General features: G+C 49.0%; 1 pseudogene; it reads right to left on the minus strand.

Annotated features, from left to right (window-relative positions):
- Window positions 1-254: 254 nt before the first annotated feature.
- The window catches only part of LOC135532290 (glucagon receptor-like), a 19,611-nt pseudogene continuing 800 nt past the window's right edge, over window positions 255-19,065 (minus strand).

A 19,065-nucleotide genomic window follows, 5' to 3' on the forward strand; every position in this document is an offset into this window, starting at 1 on the left:
GCTAGACATACAGACAGCACTGAGGGAAGATGGACAGACAGCAGAGAGAGAGAGACAGAAGGAGAGGGAGAGAGATACTGAGGTAGACAGAGAGAAGGAGATGGAGATGGATACAGACAGCACCTGTCAAACAGAGAAATAGCACTGAGAGCTGTATACAGAGAGAGAGAGAACAGAGAGATGTAGATGGAGAGAGAGATATAGAGATCAAGTTGGAGAAGGCCTTTGAAAGACAACAACCAAAGGGTACTTACCACACTGAGGCAACTGCTACAGCACCTGGTGACCTTATGATCCACAGTACTGCATGTTGATATTCTGCTCCCAGCACCTGTCAAACAGAGGAACACAGCACTGAAACATACAGACAGCACCCGTCAAACAGAGGAACACAGCACTGAGGCTGACATACAGACAGCACTGAAACATACAGACAGCACCTGTCAAACAGAGGAACACAGCACTGAAACATACAGACAGCACTGAGGCTGACATACAGACAGCACTGAGGCTAACATACAGACAGCACTGAAACATACAGACAGCACCTGTCAAACAGAGGAACACAGCACTGAAACATACAGACAGCACCTGTCAAACAGAGGAACACAGCACTGAGGCTGACATACAGACAGCACTGAGGCTAACATACAGACAGCACTGAGGCTGACATACAGACAGCACTGAGGCTGACATACAGACAGCACCTGTCAAACAGAGGAACACAGCACTGAGGCTGACATACAGACAGCACTGAGGCTAACATACAGACAGCACTGAGGCTAACATACAGACAGCACTGAAACATACAGACAGCACCTGTCAAACAGAGGAACACAGCACTGAAACATACAGACAGCACTGAGGCTAACATACAGACAGCACTGAAACATACAGACAGCACCTGTCAAACAGAGGAACACAGCACTGAAACATACAGACAGCACCTGTCAAACAGAGGAACACAGCACTGAGGCTAACATACAGACAGCACCCATCAAACAGAGGCTAACATACAGACACTGAGGCTAACATACAGACAGCACTGAGGCTAACATACAGACAGCACCCGTCAAACAGAGGAACACAGCACTGAGGCTAACATACAGACAGCACTGAGGCTAACATACAGACAGCACCCGTCAAACAGAGGAACACAGCACTGAGGCTAACATACAGACAGCACTGAGGCTAACATACAGACAGCACCTGTCAAACAGAGGAAAACAGCACTGAAACATACAGACAGCACCTGTCAAACAGAGGAACACAGCACTGAGGCTGACATACAGACAGCACTGAGGCTAACATACAGACAGCACTGAGGCTAACATACAGACAGCACCTGTCAAACAGAGGAACACAGCACTGAGGCTGACATACAGACAGCACTGAGGCTAACATACAGACAGCACCTGTCAAACAGAGGAACACAGCACTGAGGCTGACATACAGACAGCACTGAGGCTAACATACAGACAGTACCCGTCAAACAGAGGAACACAGTCCTGAGGCTAACATACAGACAGCACTGAGGCTAACATTACAGACAGGTTATCACCCGTCAAACAGAGGAACACAGCACTGAGGCTAACATACAGACAGCAGGAGGCTAACATTACAGACAGCACCCGTGCATTAACAGGAGGTTTCACAGCACTGAGGTTTCCTGACATTACAGACAGCACTGAGGCTGCATACAGACAGCACTGAGGCTGACATTACAGACAGCACTGGAGGTTTTACCTAACATTACAGACAGCACCTGTCAAACAGAGGAACACAGCACTGAGGCTAACATACAGACAGCACCTGTCAAACAGAGGAACACAGCACTGAGGTTTCCTGCATTACAGACATCACTGAGGCTGACATACAGACAGCACTGCATTACTAACATACAGACAGCACCTGTCAAACAGAGGAACACAGCACTGAGGTTTTACATTACACATCAGGACCTCATTCCCCAGGGTTTATTGTAAAGGCCCATCGAAAACAAGGCTCAACACAACACAGGAGGTTTCCTGCAACAAGAGGAGTTTATAGTGAGTACTACAGTACAGTAACCCTGCATTACACATGAAGGAGGTTTCCTGCATTCCCGTAGAGAGTAGAGGATGGAGGAGGTTGGACTCTGCATAAAAGATTAAGGACATCGCAGGAGGTTTCCTGTATTACACATCGGGATGTTCTCTTGTCCTCTGGAGTGTAATCATCTCAGGTTCTAAGTGTTAGAAGCAGGAGGTTTCCATTACACATCACAGGAGGTTTCCTGCATTACACATCACAGGAGGTTTCCTGCATTACACATCGCAGGAGGTTTCCTGCATTACACATCGCAGGAGGTTTCCTGCATTACTCATCGCACGAGGTTTCCTGCATTACTCATCGCACGAGGTTTCCTGGTTTACTAACCTGCCTGTGTTCAAAACAGACATTCCCGTCAACCGCTAAATGGTTCAGGTCACAGCTATTGACTATAAATCTTCTGCTAAATTGACCAAGATCCTCCAAGGAACACTGCAGGGATTTTCACTTGGAGAGAGCAAGCTGTCTGACCTCTCAATTCCTTGTCTCTAAAAATATTGGAGGTGACATCAGTCATGCATCATTGCATCGCCAGAAGTGCTACTCAGAACTGGTTTCAACCAGTAGTACTAGTCAGAACTGGTTTGAACCAGTAGTACTACTGAGAACTGGTTTGAACCAGTAGTACTACTGAGAACTGGTTTGAACTAGAGGTTATATCACCTGTAGTACTAGTCAGAACTGGTTTGAACCAGTAGTACTACTCAGAACTGGTTTGAACTAGAGGTTCTATCACCAGTGGGACCAGTCAGAACTGGTTTGAACTATCACCAGTAGGACTAGTTAGAACTGGTTTGAACCAGTAGTACTACTCAGAACTGGTTTGAACCAGAGTTCTATCACCAGTGGGACTAGTCATTACTGGTTTGAACCAGTAGTACTACTCAGAACTGGTTTGAACCAGTAGTGCTACTCAGAACTGGTTTCAACCAGTAGTCCTACTCAGAACTGGTTTTTACTAGAACACAGTAGTACTAGTCAGAACTGGTTTCAACCAGTAGTCCTACTCAGAACTGGTTTTTACTAGAGTTTGAACCAGTAGTACTAGTCAGAACTGGTTTGAACCAGTAGTACTACTCAGAACTGGTTTGAACCAGTAGTACTAGTCAGAACTGGTTTGAACCAGTAGTACTAGTCAGGACTGGTTTGAACCAGTAGTACTAGTCAGAACTGGTTTGAACTAGAGGTTAATCACCTGTAGTACTAGTCAGGACTTGTTTGAACCAGTAGTACTACTGAGAACTGGTTTGAACTAGAGGTTCTATCACCTGTAGTACTAGTCAGGACTTGTTTGAACCAGTAGTACTACTGAGAACTGGTTTGAACCAGTAGTACTACTGAGAACTGGTTTGAACTAGAGGTTATATCACCTGTAGTACTAGTCAGGACTTGTTTGAACCAGTAGTACTACTGAGAACTGGTTTGAACTAGAGGTTCTATCACTTGTAGTACTAGTCAGGACTTGTTTGAACCAGTAGTACTACTGAGAACTGGTTTGAACTAGAGGTTCTATCACCAGTAGTACTAGTCAGGACTGGTTTGAACCAGTAGTACTAGTCAGAACTGGTTTGAACCAGTAGTACTAGTCAGAACTGGTTTGAACCAGTAGTACTAGTCAGGACTGCTTTGAACCAGTAGTACTAGTCAGAACTTGTTTGAACCAGTAGTACTAGTCAGAACTGGTTTGAACGAGAGGTTCTATCACCAGTAGGACTAGTTAGATCTGGTTTGAACCAGTAGTACTAGTCAGAACTGGTTTGAACTAGAGGTTCTATCACCAGTAGGACTAGTCAGAACTGGTTTGAACCAGTAGTACTACTCAGAACTGATTTGAACCAGTAGTACTAGTCAGAACTGGTTTGAACCAGTTCTAGTGCTAGTCAGAACTGGTTTCAACCAGTAGTACTAGTCAGAACTGGTTTGAACCAGTAGTACTACTCAGAACTGGTTTGAACCAGTAGTGACTAGTCAGAACTGGTTTCAACCAGTAGTACTAGTCAGGACTGGTTTGAACCAGTAGTACTACTCAGAACTGGTTTGAACCAGTAGTGCTACTCAGAACTGGTTTGGACCAGTAGTACTAGTCAGGACTGGTTTGAACCAGTAGTACTAGTCAGAACTGGTTTGAACCAGTAGTGGGACTAGTCAGAACTGGTTTGAACCAGTAGTACTAGTCAGGACTGGTTTGAACCAGTAGTACTAGTCAGAACTGTTTGAACCAGTAGTACTAGTCAGAACTGGTTTGAACCAGAGGTTCTATGGTTTCAACCAGTAGGACTAGTTAGAACTGGTTTGGGTCAGTTTCTTATCACCTGTAGTACTAGTCAGAACTGGTTTCAACCAGGTGTCCTGTTTGAATCAGTGTACGTTCTCAGAACTGGTTTGAACCAGTAGTCTCTCTCAGAGGACCTGGCCCTAGACCATGCCCCAGGACTGGTTTGAACCAGTAATACTAGTCAGGACTGGTTTGAACCAGTCCACTAGTCAGAACTGGTTTGAACTCCAGTTTCATATCACCTGTAGCCCTAGGAACTGGTTTTTACTAGGAGGTTCTATCACCTGTAGTACTAGTCAGGACTTGCTTGAACCAGTCCACCTGGAGCTGGTTTGAACTGCTGTTCTATCACCTGTAGTTTCAGGACTTGTTCTGCCAGTAGTATTGAGAACTGGTTTGAACCATGCTGGTCATTTAGAACTGGTTTGAACATCTTGGCCATGTTCTAGTTATAACTTGTTTGAACCAGTAGTACTACTGAAGAACTGGTTTGAACTAGCCTGGTTCCTCTGTAGTTTCTTCCTAGGTTTTGGCTTTTCTAGGGAGTTTTCCTAGCCACTGGTTTGAACTAGAGGTTCTACACCTGCATTGCTCAGCTGTTTGAACCAGTTTACTAGTCAGAACTGGTTTGAACCAGTTTGAGATAGTCAGAACTGGTTTGAACCAGTATACTAAATAGGACTTGATTTGATTTGTATTTGAACTTGTTTGAACCAGTAGTACTAGTCAGAACTGGTTTGAACTAGAGGTTCTATCACCAGTAGGACTAGTCAGAACTGGTTTGAACCAGTAGTACTACTCAGAACTGGTTTGAACCAGTAGTACTACTCAGAACTGGTTTGAACCAGTAGTGCTACTCAGAACTGGTTTCAACCAGTAGTACTACTCAGAACTGGTTTGAACCAGTAGTGCTACTCAGAACTGGTTTGAACCAGTAGTCCTACTCAGAACTGGTTTTTACTAGAGGTTCTATCACCAGTAGTACTAGTCAGAACTGGTTTCAACCAGCAGTACTAGTCAGGACTGGTTTGAACCAGTAGTACTACTCAGAACTGGTTTGAACCAGTAGTGCTACTCAGAACTGGTTTGAACCAGTAGTGCTACTCAGGACTGGTTTGAACCAGTAGTACTACTCAGGACTGGTTTGAACCAGTAGTACTAGTCAGGACTGGTTTGAACCAGTAGTCACCTAGTCAGGACTGGTTTGAACTAGAGGTTATATCACCTGTAGTACTAGTCAGAACTGGTTTTTACTAGAGGTTCTATCACCTGTAGTACTAGTCAGGACTTGTTTGAACCAGTAGTACTACTGAGAACTGGTTTGAACCAGTCGTACTACTGAGAACTGGTTTGAACTAGAGGTTATATCACCTGTAGTACTAGTCAGGACTTGTTTGAACCAGTAGTACTACTGAGAACTGGTTTGAACTAGAGGTTCTATCACCTGTAGTACTAGTCAGGACTTGTTTGAACCAGTAGTACTAGAGAACTGGAACTGGTTTGAACCAGTAGTACTAGTCAGAACTGGTTTGAACCAGTAGTACTAGTCAGAACTGGTTTGAACCAGTAGTACTAGTCAGAACTAGTTTGAACCAGTAGTACTACTCAGAACTGTTTGAACCAGTAGTACTACTCAGAACTTGTTTCAACCAGTAGTACTAGTCAGGACTGGTTTGAACGAGAAGTTATTTTAGAACTATTATTTGTATCAACCAGTAGTACTAGTCTCTCCTTTCTCCTGTCATACACATTTTGGGTCAGGGGACACATTAGTACTAGTCAGGGGACACATTGAGGTCAGGGACACAGAACTGGGTCAGGGTACACATGATTTGAACCAGGTCTACTCAGAACTGGTTTGAACATTAGGGTCAGGGAAACATAGTACTAGTGACTGGTTTGAACCAGAGAGAGAACTGGTTTGAACCAGTAGTACATGGTTTGGAAGGCACTAGTCACACTGGGAGGGCACTCACTCACTAATGCCAGTAGCACTCACTCAGAACTGGTGAACAGGCATCACCAGTCACTAATGGTTTGAACCAGGCACTCACTCAGAACATTTGAACTAGGGTTCACTCACTCACTCACTCATGCACACACTCACTCACTCATGCACTCACACTCACTCACTCATGCACTGGTTTGAACACTCAGTGCACTCATGCAGTAGCACTACTCACTCATTTTTAAGCAGACACTCACTCACTCATGCAGGCACTCACTCACTCATGCAGACACTCACTCACTCATGCAGGCACTCAGAACTGGTTTTTACTAGAGGTTCTATCACAGGCACTCACTGGTTTCACCAGCAGTACTAGTCAGGACTCATTCACTCATGCAGGCACTCACTGGTTTGACCAGTAGTGCACTCAGGACGCATGAACAGGCACTCACTCACTCATGCAGACACTCACGCATTTGCAGGCACTCACACACTCATGCAGGCACTCACCTGTACTATGTCAGGCACTCACTACTGACTGCATGCAGGCACTCACCTGTAGTACTACTCATGCAGGCACTCACTCACTCATGCAGGCACTCACTCACGCATGCAGGCACTCACTCACTAATGCAGGCACTCACTCACGCATGCAGGCACTCACTCACGCATGCAGGCACTCACTCACACATGCAGTCACTCACTCACACATGCAGGCACTTACTCCTCATTTTCATACAGGTATTTCACCATCACCCAGGGCACCAGGAAGATCAGAGGGGCACCTGCAGAGAGAATCACATTAAACACACCAAGAACTCATAGACTATCTAACCCTGAGACTGACTATGTCTATAATATCTCTACTACCTAACCCTGAGACTGACTATCTCTATAATATCTCTACTACCTAACCCTGAGACTGACTATCTCTATAATATCTCTACTACCTAACCCTGAGACTGACTATCTCTATAATATCTCTACTACCTAACCCTGAGACTGACTATCTCTATAATATCTCTACTACCTAACCCTGAGACTGACTATCTCTATAATATCTCTACTACCTAACCCTGAGACTGACTATCTCTATAATATCTCTACTACCTAACCCTGAGACTGACTATCTCTATAATATCTCTACTACCTAACCCTGAGACTGACTTATCTCTATAATATCTCTACTACCTAACCCTGAGGGTGACTATATCTATAATATCTCTACTACCTAACCCTGAGACTGACTATCTCTATAATATCTCTACTACCTAACCCTGAGACTGACTATCTCTATAATATCTCTACTACCTAACCCTGAGACTGACTATCTCTATAATATCTCTACTAAATAACTAACCCTGAGACTGACTATCTCTATAATATCTCTACTACCTAACCCTGAGGGTGACTATATCTATAATAGATCTGCTCTTTAGTATGTCTACTACCAAACAGATTATCCAAATGCTCTATCTTCTGGTATATAATGGGCTATGCTCTACTAACTAACTAACCCCACCCTCCCTAATATCTCACTACCCATGAGACTGACTATCTCCTCTACCCTAACCCTCCTCCCCCTCCTCACCCCAGCCGATACACAGGTAGATGTTGAATAGTTTCTCTAAATGAACACGGTGATGACCAGCAGGTTGTGGAGGTAGATGCCTTCCACCAGCAACCAATGAGCTGTTAGCCATGATACTGTACTGCATCATCACCACGGTGACTATACACCCCATCTCTACTACAGGACACAACACACACAAAATAAAAAAACTAACCCTGAGGGTGACTATTTCAAGACTTAACAAAGCCCTTATAATCCTCCAGTATGGATAAACAATGCTTCAGAGATCAAACCCTTATAATCCTCCAGAATGACTAAACAATGCTTCAGAGATCAAACCCTTATAATCCCCCTAACCCTATGGATAAACAATAATATCTTCAGAGATCAAACCTCTATAATCCTCCAGTATGGCTCAACAATGACTTCATAATATCAACCTAACCCTGAGATAATCCTCCAGTATGGATAAACAATGCTTCAGAGATCAAACCCTTATAATCCTCCAGAATGACTAAACAATGCTTCAGAGATCAAACCCTTATAATCCTCCAGTATGGATAAACAATGCTTCAGAGATCAAACCCTTATAATCCTCCAGTATGGATAAACAATGCTTCAGAGATCAAACCCTTATAATCCTGGTATACCCAACACACCCACCTTGTTGTTAACCTGACTCTTTACCTCACCCTGGTCAACCCAACACACCCACCTTGTTGTTAACCTGACTCTTTACCTCACCCTGGTCAACTCAACTCAACACACCCACCTTGTTGTTGACTGGCCACTTTACCTCACCCTGGTCAACACAACCCAACATACCCACCTCGTTGTTGACTGGACTCTTTACCTCACCCTGGTCAACCCAACACACCCACCTTGTTGTTGACTAGCCACTTTACCTCACCCTGGTCAACTCAACTCAACACACCCACCTTGTTGTTGACTGGCCACTTTACCTCACCCTGGTCAACTCAACTCAACGCTCCCACCTTGTTGTTGACTGGCCACTTTACCTCACCCTGGTCAACTCAACACAACGCTCCCACCTCGTTGTTGAACGGCACTACTTTTAACCACGACCCTTTCAGACAAACAACAACACACCTCGTTGTTGACCAAACACTTACCACCTCTGTCTGTAACATCCTGGTCCTGTCCGATGTTGACGCTGGGAGCCTCCAGCATGGCGTCCTTTATCAGGATGGACAGAGCACGCAGGATGAAGGATGCAAACAGGTTCATGTGGATGTTGTTCCTCATACAGTGGAGCTTCCTGTAAGGGGAGGGGGGGCAGTGTGCTTCCTGTTAGGGGAGTGTCAACTACAGCAGAGGTAATAATAACAAAGATTAAAGGTTGAAGGAATGGAATTAGAATATGTATATCTCTATGGTTACTGTCAATAGGTGGCCAAACAGTAAGGTCCTTGGTGCTACCTTGCTTCACTGACATGTCCATTCAAATTAAACTGAGAAGTCATGGTGGGTGGCTGAGAGGTCATGGTGGGTGGCTGAGAGGTCATGGTGGGTGGCTGAGAGGTCATGGTGGGTGGCTGAGAGGTCACGGTGGGTGGCTGAGAGGTGAGAGGTCATGGTGGGTGGCTAAGAGGTGAGAGGTCATGTTGGGTGGCTGAGAAGACATGGTGGGTGGCTGAGAGGTGAGAGGTCATGGTGGGTGGCTGAGAGGTGAGAGGTCATGGTGGGTGGCTAAGAGGTGAGAGGTCATGTTGGGTGGCTGCGAAGACATGGTGGGTGGCTGAGAGGTGAGAGGTCATGGTGGGTGGCTGAGAGGTGAGAGGTCATGGTGGGTGGCTGAGAGGACATGGTGGGTGGCTGAGAGGTGAGAGGTCATGGTGGGTGGCTGAGAGGTCATGGTGGGTGGCTGAGAGGTGAGAGGTCATGGTGGGTGGCTGAGAGGACATGGTGGGTGGCTGAGAGGTCACGATGGGTGGCTGAGAGGTGAGAGGTCATGGTAGGTGGCTGAGAGGACATGATGGGTGGCTGAGAGGTCATGGTGGGTGGCTGAGAGGTCATGGTGGGTGGCTGAGAGGTGAGAGGACATGGTGGGTGGCTGAGAGGACATGGTGGGTGGCTGAGAGGTCATGGTGGGTGGCTGAGAGGTGAGAGGTCATGGTGGGTGGCTGAGAGGACATGGTGGGTGGCTGAGAGGTCATGGTGGGTGGCTGAGAGGACATGGTGGGTGGCTGAGAGGTCATGGTGGGTGGCTGAGAGGACATGGTGGGTGGCTGAGAGGTCATGGTGGGTGGCTGAGAGGTCATGGTGGGTGGCTGAGAGGACATGGTGGGTGGCTGAGAGGACATGGTGGGTGGCTGAGAGGTCAAGGTGGGTGGCTGAGAGGACATGGTGGGTGGCTGAGAGGACATGGTGGGTGGCTGAGAGGTCATGGTGGGTGGCTGAGAGGTCATGGTGGGTGGCTGAGTGGCTGAGAGGTCATGGTGGGTGGCTGAGAGGACATGGTGGGTGGCTGAGAGGTCATGGTGGGTGGCTGAGAGGACATGGTGGGTGGCTGAGAGGTCATGGTGGGTGGCTGAGAGGTCATGGTGGGTGGCTGAGAGGTCATGGTGGGTGGCTGAGAGGACATGGTAGGTGGCTGAGAGGTCATGGTGGGTGGCTGAGAGGACATGGTGGGTGGCTGAGAGGACATGGTGGGTGGCTGAGAGGTCAAGGTGGGTGGCTGAGAGGACATGGTGGGTGGCTGAGAGGACATGGTGGGTGGCTGAGAGGTCATGGTGGGTGGCTGAGAGGTCATGGTGGGTGGCTGAGTGGCTGAGAGGTCATGGTGGGTGGCTGAGAGGACATGGTGGGTGGCTGAGAGGTCATGGTGGGTGGCTGAGAGGACATGGTGGGTGGCTGAGAGGTCATGGTGGGTGGCTGAGAGGTCATGGTGGGTGGCTGAGAGGTCATGGTGGGTGGCTGAGAGGACATGGTGGGTGGCTGAGAGGTCATGGTGGGTGGCTGAGAGGACATGGTGGGTGGCTGAGAGGTCAAGGTGGGTGGCTGAGAGGACATGGTGGGTGGCTGAGAGGACATGGTGGGTGGCTGAGAGGTCATGGTGGGTGGCTGAGAGGTCATGGTGGGTGGCTGAGTGGCTGAGAGGTCATGGTGGGTGGCTGAGAGGACATGGTGGGTGGCTGAGAGGACATGGTGGGTGGCTGAGAGGACATGGTGGGTGGCTGAGAGGTCATGGTGGGTGGCTGAGAGGTCATGGTGGGTGGCTGAGAGGTCATGGTGGGTGGCTGAGAGGACATGGTAGGTGGCTGAGAGGTCATGGTGGGTGGCTGAGAGGTCATGGTGGGTGGCTGAGAGGACATGGTGGGTGGCTGGGTGGCTGAGAGGTCATGGTGGGTGGCTGAGAGGTCATGGTGGGTGGCTGAGAGGACATGGTGGGTGGCTGGGTGGCTGAGAGGTCATGGTGGGTGGCTGGGTGGCTGAGAGGTCATGGTGGGTGGCTGAGTGGCTGAGAGGACATGGTGGGTGGCTGAGAGGTCATGGTGGGTGGCTGAGAGGTCATGGTGGGTGGCTGAGAGGACATGGTGGGTGGCTGAGAGGTCATGGTGGGTGGCTGAGAGGACATGGTGGGTGGCTGAGAGGTCATGGTGGGTGGCTGAGAGGTCATGGTGGGTGGCTGAGAGGTGAGAGGTCATGGTGGGTGGCTGAGAGGTCATGGTGGGTGGCTGAGTGGCTGAGAGGTCATGGTGGGTGGCTGAGAGGACATGGTGGGTGGCTGAGTGGCTTAGAGGTCATGGTTGGTGGCTGAGAGGTCATGGTGGGTGGCTGAGAGGTCATGGTGGGTGGCTGAGAGGACATGGTGGGTGGCTGAGAGGTCACGGTGGGTGGCTGAGAGGTCATGGTGGGTGGCTGAGAGGTGAGAGGTCATGGTGGGTGGCTGAGAGGTCATGGTGGGTGGCTGAGAGGTCATGGTGGGTGGCTGAGTGGCTGAGAGGTCATGGTGGGTGGCTGAGAGGACATGGTGGGTGTCTGGGTGGCTGAGAGGTCATGGTGGGTGGCTGAGAGGTCATGGTGGGTGGCTGAGTGGCTGAGAGGTCATGGTGGGTGGCTGAGAGGTCATGGTGGGTGGCTGAGTGGCTGAGAGGTCATGGTGGGTGGCTGAGAGGTCATGGTGGGTGGCTGAGAGGTCATGGTGGGTGGCTGAGAGGACATGGTGGGTGGCTGGGTTGCTGAGAGGTCATGGTGGGTGGCTGGGTTGCTGAGAGGACATGGTGGGTGGCTGAGAGGTCATGGTGGGTGGCTGAGTGGCTGAGAGGTCATGGTGGGTGGCTGAGAGGTCATGGTGGGTGGCTGAGAGGTCATGGTGGGTGGCTGAGAGGACATGGTGGGTGGCTGGGTTGCTGAGAGGTCATGGTGGGTGGCTGAGAGGTCATGGTGGGTGGCCGAGAGGTCACGGTGGGTGGCTGAGTGGCTGAGAGGTCATGGTGGATGGCTGAGAGGTCACGGTGTCTGTCTGTCTTTCCTCTTTACGGTCATGAGGTGAAGGTTATCTGATCATGGTGCCAAGCATTAACACAAATCCTACAGGCTGTCTCAGTGTTTGTGTGTGTATCTCTCTCTCTAGGTGTGTCTGTCTCTGTGTGTGTATGAGTGTGCGTTTGTGTTTGTGTGTCTCTCTCTCTGGGTGTGTGTGTGTATGTGTCTCTCTGGGTGTGTGTGTGTGTCTCAGTGTGTGTGTGTGTGTGTGTGTGTGTCTCTGTGGTGTGTGTGTGTGTGTGTCTCTGTCTGTGTGTGTATGTGTGTCTCTCTGTGTGTGTCTCTCTGTGTGTGTGTGTGTGTGTGTTACCTGAAAGTGATCAGGATTCCGAGCGCTAACACCAGAGCCCCCAGAGACAGAGAGTAGCCCACGGTGTACATGGTCCGGAACTTCTTGAGGATCTGACCATAGTGAGGCTACACACACACACACACACACACACACACACACACACACACACACACACACACACACACACACACACACACACACACACACACACACACACACACACACACACACACACACACACACACACACACACACAGAAACAATAACACACATTGCATTGGGAAAGTATTCAGAACTTGACTTCTTCCACATTTTGTTACATTACAGCCTTATTTTAAAATGTATTAAATTAAATGTTTTCCTCATCAATCTACACATAAATACCCCCTAATGACATGACAATACCCCATAATGACATCATAATACCAATGACAAAGCAAAAACTGGTTTTTAGAATTTCTAACAAATGTATTAAAGATATACAACAGAAATATTACATAACTGACTATTACATAAGTATTCAGCCCCTTTGCTATGACACTCGAAATTGATGTGCATCCTGTTTCCATTGATTGGAGTCCACCTGTGGTAAATTCAATTAATTGGACATGGTTTGGAAAGGCACACACCTGTCTATATAAGGTCCCACAGTTGACAGTGCATGTCAGAGCAAAAACCAAGCCATGAGGTTAAAGGAGATGTCCATGAAGCGCCGAGACAGGATTGTGTCGAGGCACAGATCTGGGGAAGGGTACCAAGAAAATGTCTGCAGCATTGAAGGTCCCCAAGAGCACAGTGGCCTCCATCATTCTTAAATGGAAGAAGTTTGGAACCACCAAGACTCTTCCTAGAGCTGGCTGCCCGGCCTTGGACAGGGAGGTGACCAAGAACCCAATGGTACTCTGATAGAGCTCCAGAGTTCCTCTGTGGAGATGGGAGAACCTTCCAGAAGGACAACCATCACTGCAGCACCCCACCAATCAGGCCTTTATGGTAGAGTGGCCAGATGGAAGCCACTGAAGCCCACTTGGAGTTTGTCAAAAGGCACTTAAAGAACTCTCAGACCGTGAGAAACAAGATTCTCTGGTCTGATGAAACCAAGATTGAACTATTTGGCCTGAATGCCAAGTGTCACATCAAGAGAAAACCTGGTATCATCCCTATGGTGAAGCATGGTGGTGGCAGCATCATGTCTGGAGGACACCTGGCACCATCCCTATGGTGAAGCATGGTGGTGGCAGCATCATGTCTGGAGGACACCTGGCACCATCCCTATGGTGAAGCATGGTGGTGGCAGCATCATGTCTGGAGGACACCTGGCACCATCCCTATGGTGAAGCATGGTGGTGGCAGCATCCGTCTGTGGGGATGTTTTTCAGCGGCAAAAAGTTGGACACTCGTCAGGATCGAAGGAAAGATGAACGGAACAAAGTACAGAGAGATCCTTGATGAAAACCTGCTCCAGAGCTCTCAGGCCCTCAGACTGGTCGAAGGTTCACCTTCCAACAGGACAACAACCCTAAGAACACAGCCAAGACAACGCAGGTGTGGCTTCGGGACAAGTCTCTGCTCCAGAGCGCTCAGGCCCTCAGACTGGTCGAAGGTTCACCTTCCAACCTTGACAACAACTCTAAGAACACAGCCAAGACAACGCAGGAGTGGCTTCGGGACAAGTCTCTGCTCCAGAGCGCTCAGGCCCTCAGACTGGTCGAAGGTTCACCTTCCAACAGGACAACAACTCTAAGAACACAGCCAAGACAACGCAGGAGTGGCTTCGGGACAAGTTTCTGCTCCAGAGCGCTCAGGACCTCAGACTGGTCGAAGGTTCACCTTCCAACAGGACAACAACTCTAAGAACACAGCCAAGACAACGCAGGAGTGGCTTCGGAACAAGTCTCTGAATATCCTTGAGTGGCCCAGCCAGAGCCCTGATTTGAACCTGATTGAACATCTCTGGAGAAACCTGAAAATAGCTGTGTAGCGACGCTCTCCATCCAACCTGACAGAGCTTGAGAGGATCTGCAGAGAAGAATTGGAGAAACTCCCCAAATACAGGTGTGCCAAGCTTGTAGCGTCATACCTTGTAACATCGTCTTTTTAGTTCACTATGTCTAGCGACTGGAACGAGCTGGAACGATCTCTTAATTCAAAGACTCAATCATGGACACTCTGACAGTTATGGGGTACTGTGTGCAGATTGATGAGGGGGGAAAAACTATTGAATCCATTTTAGAATAAGACTGTAATGTCGGAAAATGTGGAAAAATGTCTGAATACCTTCTGAATGGTCTGTACATTTAGCCTACACACCTCAGTACACTCACACGGATGAAAAACACGAATCACTTCTATACACCCTTCCCATCACGTCTCAATGACGATATTTTATCCACAGCATTTCCCGAGCCTCACTCACAAGAGACACATCATTTTCACCTGAGCGGGATCATTAGCATCACACTCGCTCGTGTTCTTCTGGGGAACCCACTGGCCGTCCGCGTCACACTCCCTGTACACCGAACCATGCTGGACTGGAACAGACACACATTACGGGGAGACTGTCATTCACTGACCCAAGCAGACTTGGTACCCTTTCACACTACCTGTCACACTAACCTGACAGAAGTTTCAGATATTTAACGTGAGTATTGAACGTGATATACAAAGCTATTCACCAATCAACAAACCAATCAATTCATCATCAACCTTCACCTTTGTGGTGCCAGGGCAGGTACCAGGGACAGGACACACTGACAGTAGTGTTGGCGAGTCCATCGGGCCAGCAGGCATACATGTCAAAGGTCCTGTTACACACAACACCTACAGGAAACAGTTACAGAACATCTCTTTATCTGGGGGAACCAATTACTGTTGATCGGAACACATCCTGTCCAATCAGATCTGTGACGGGGGAGGGAGTATCTTCCTGGAATGAAGGATAGACGTGTTTATTTTTTACATTTATTTTAACTTTATTTAACCAGGCAAGTCAGTTAAGAACAAATTCTTATTTTCAATGACGGCCTAGGAACAGTGGGTTAACTGGCCTAGGAACAGTGGGTTAACTGGCCTAAGGACAGTGGGTTAACTGCCTGTTCAGGGGCAGAACGACAGCTTTGTACCTTGTCAGATCGGGGGTTTGAACTTGCAACCTTGCGGTTACTAGTCCAACGCTCTAACCACTAGGCTGTATCTACTGCCACAGCCGACCCTCACCGGGAGAGCAGAAGGGAGGACCTTCACCTTTCCCATAATGCACGGTGCTACACAGTGTTTTTGGTGTGAGTGTGCGTGCCGGCGTGTGCGCGTGTTTCTCACCAGTGAGTGGCGGTTCTCTGCTGTGATTGCGGCTACACTCCTCCGTGTACATCACCCATCTCTGCATCAACGCCTTTAATGGCTTAGCTGAGGACACCTGGGGGACAGACAGACAGACAGTAAACAGATAACCAGGGACACCTGGGGGACAGAGGGTCAGTAAACAGATAGCCAGGGACACCTGGGGGACAGACAGACAGACAGTCAGTAAACAGATAACCAGGGACACCTGGGGGACAGACAGACAGTCAGTAAACAGATAACCAGGGACACCTGGGGGACAGACAGACAGACAGTAAACAGATAGCCAGGGACACCTGGGGGACAGACAGTCAGTAAACAGACAGGAAGAGACACCTGGGGGACAGACAGTCAGTAAACAGATAACCAGGGACACCTGGGGGACAGACAGACAGTAAACAGATAACCAGGGACACCTAGGGGACAGACATACAGTAAACAGATAGCCAGGGACACCTGGGGGACAGACAGATAGTCAACAGATAGCCAGGGACACCTGTGGGACAGACAGACAGTAAACAGATAGCCATGGACACCTGGGGGACAGACAGACAGTAAACAGATAGCCAGGGACACTTGGGGGACAGACAGTAAACAGATAGCCAGGGTCACCTGGGGGACAGACAGACAGTAAACAGATAGCCAGGGACACCTGGGGGACAGACAGGCAGACAGACAGACAGTAAACAGATAACCAGGGACACCTGGGGGACAGACAGACAGTCAGTAAACAGATAACCAGGGACACCTGGGGGACAGACAGTCAGTAAACAGATAACCAGGGACACCTGGGGGACAGACAGACAGACAGTAAACAGATAGCCAGGGACACCTGGGGGACAGACAGACAGTAAACAGACAGGAAGAGACACCTGGGGGACAGACAGTCAGTAAACAGATAGCCAGGGACACTTGGGGGACAGACAGACAGTAAACAGACAGGAAGAGACACCTGGGGGACAGACAGTCAGTAAACAGATAACCAGGGACACCTGGGGGACAGACAGACAGACAGTCAGTAAACAGATAACCAGGGACACCTGGGGGACAGACAGACAGTCAGTAAACAGATAACCAGGGACACCTGGGGGACAGACAGACAGACAGTAAACAGATAGCCAGGGACACCTGGGGGACAGACAGTCAGTAAACAGATAGCCAGGGACACTTGGGAGACAGACAGACAGTAAACAGATAGCCAGGGACACCTGGGGGACAGACAGACAGTAAACAGACAGGAAGAGACACCTGGGGGACAGACAGTCAGTAAACAGATAACCAGGGACACCTGGGGGACAGACAGACAGTAAACAGATAACCAGGGACACCTAGGGGACAGACATACAGTAAACAGATAGCCAGGGACACCTGGGGGACAGACAGATAGTCAACAGATAGCCAGGGACACCTGTGGGACAGACAGACAGTAAACAGATAGCCATGGACACCTGGGGGACAGACAGACAGTAAACAGATAGCCATGGACACCTGGGGGACAGACAGACAGTAAACAGATAGCCATGGACACCTGGGGGACAGACAGACAGTAAACAGATAGCCAGGGACACTTGGGGGACAGACAGTAAACAGATAGCCAGGGACACCTGGGGGACAGACAGACAGTAAACAGATAGCCAGGGACACCTGGGGGACAGACAGACAGTAAACAGATAGCCAGGGACACCTGGGGGACAGACAGGCAGACAGACAGACAGTAAACAGATAACCAGGGACACCTGGGGGACAGTCAGACAGACAGACAGTCAGTAAACAGAGAGGCAGAGAGACAGTGAGACAGACAGGCAGAGAGACAGAGACAGACAGGCAGAGAGATGGAGAGACAGACAAGCAGAGAGACAGACAGGCAGAGAGATGGAGAGACAGACAGGTAGAGAGACAGACAGGCATAGAGACAGACAGGCAGAGAGGCAGAGGTACAGACAGGCAGAGAGATGGAGAGACAGACAGGCAGAGAGACAGAGAGACATACAGGCAGAGAGACACAGGCAGAGAGATGGAGAGACAGACAGGCGGAGAAACAGAGAGACATACAAGCAGAGAGACAGATAGGCAGAGAGACAGATAGGCAGAGAGACAGACAGGCAGGGAGACAGAGAGACATACAGGCAGAGAGACACAGGCAGAGAGATGGAGAGACAGACAGGCGGAGAAACAGAGAGACATACAAGCAGAGAGACAGATAGGCAGAGAGACAGATAGGCAGAGAGACAGACAGGCAGGGAGACAGAGAGACATACAGGCAGAGAGACACAGGCAGAGAGATGGAGAGACAGACAGGCAGAGAGACAGAGAGACATACAGGCAGAGAGACACAGGCAGAGAGATGGAGAGACAGACAGGCGGAGAAACAGAGAGACATACAAGCAGAGAGACAGATAGGCAGAGAGACAGATAGGCAGAGAGACAGACAGGCAGGGAGACAGAGAGACATACAGGCAGAGAGACAGATAGGCAGAGAGACATACAGGCAGAGAGACAGACAGGCAGGGAGACAGAGAGACATACAGGCAGAGAGACAGATAGGCAGAGAGACATACAGGCAGAGAGACAGACAGGCAGAGAGACAGATAGGCAGAGAGACATACAGGCAGAGAGACAGACAGACAGAGAGACATACAGGCAGAGAGACATACAGGCAGGGAGACAGATAGGCAGAGAGACAGATAGGCAGAGAGACATACAGGCAAGGAGACAGACAGAAAGACAGAAAGTGTTGAGACTACCTCACTGTGCCACACAGGGCCCGTTCTCAGAGGGTCATTCTACCATGTAAAAACACTTGTGTCACTCCCCAACACGAAACACCAGTCACTTTACAGGCCTGGGGTGGCTGGCTTCCCATGTCTGAATGTTTCCCTACAGAGGGACTCACTGCTAGGCTGCATTCTGTTGACAGGACAATGAGTGGAATCCTTGGAAGGATCCAACCTGTCAATGAGCTTCAATGATTTCCTCCTCAAAAGCATCCAAGGTGGAGTGTCTGTCTGTCTGTCTGTCTGTCTGTCTGTCTGTCTGTC

The sequence above is a fragment of the Oncorhynchus masou genome, unplaced genomic scaffold, assembly GCF_036934945.1.
Source record: "Oncorhynchus masou masou isolate Uvic2021 unplaced genomic scaffold, UVic_Omas_1.1 unplaced_scaffold_1802, whole genome shotgun sequence".
Lineage (NCBI taxonomy): Eukaryota > Metazoa > Chordata > Actinopteri > Salmoniformes > Salmonidae > Oncorhynchus > Oncorhynchus masou.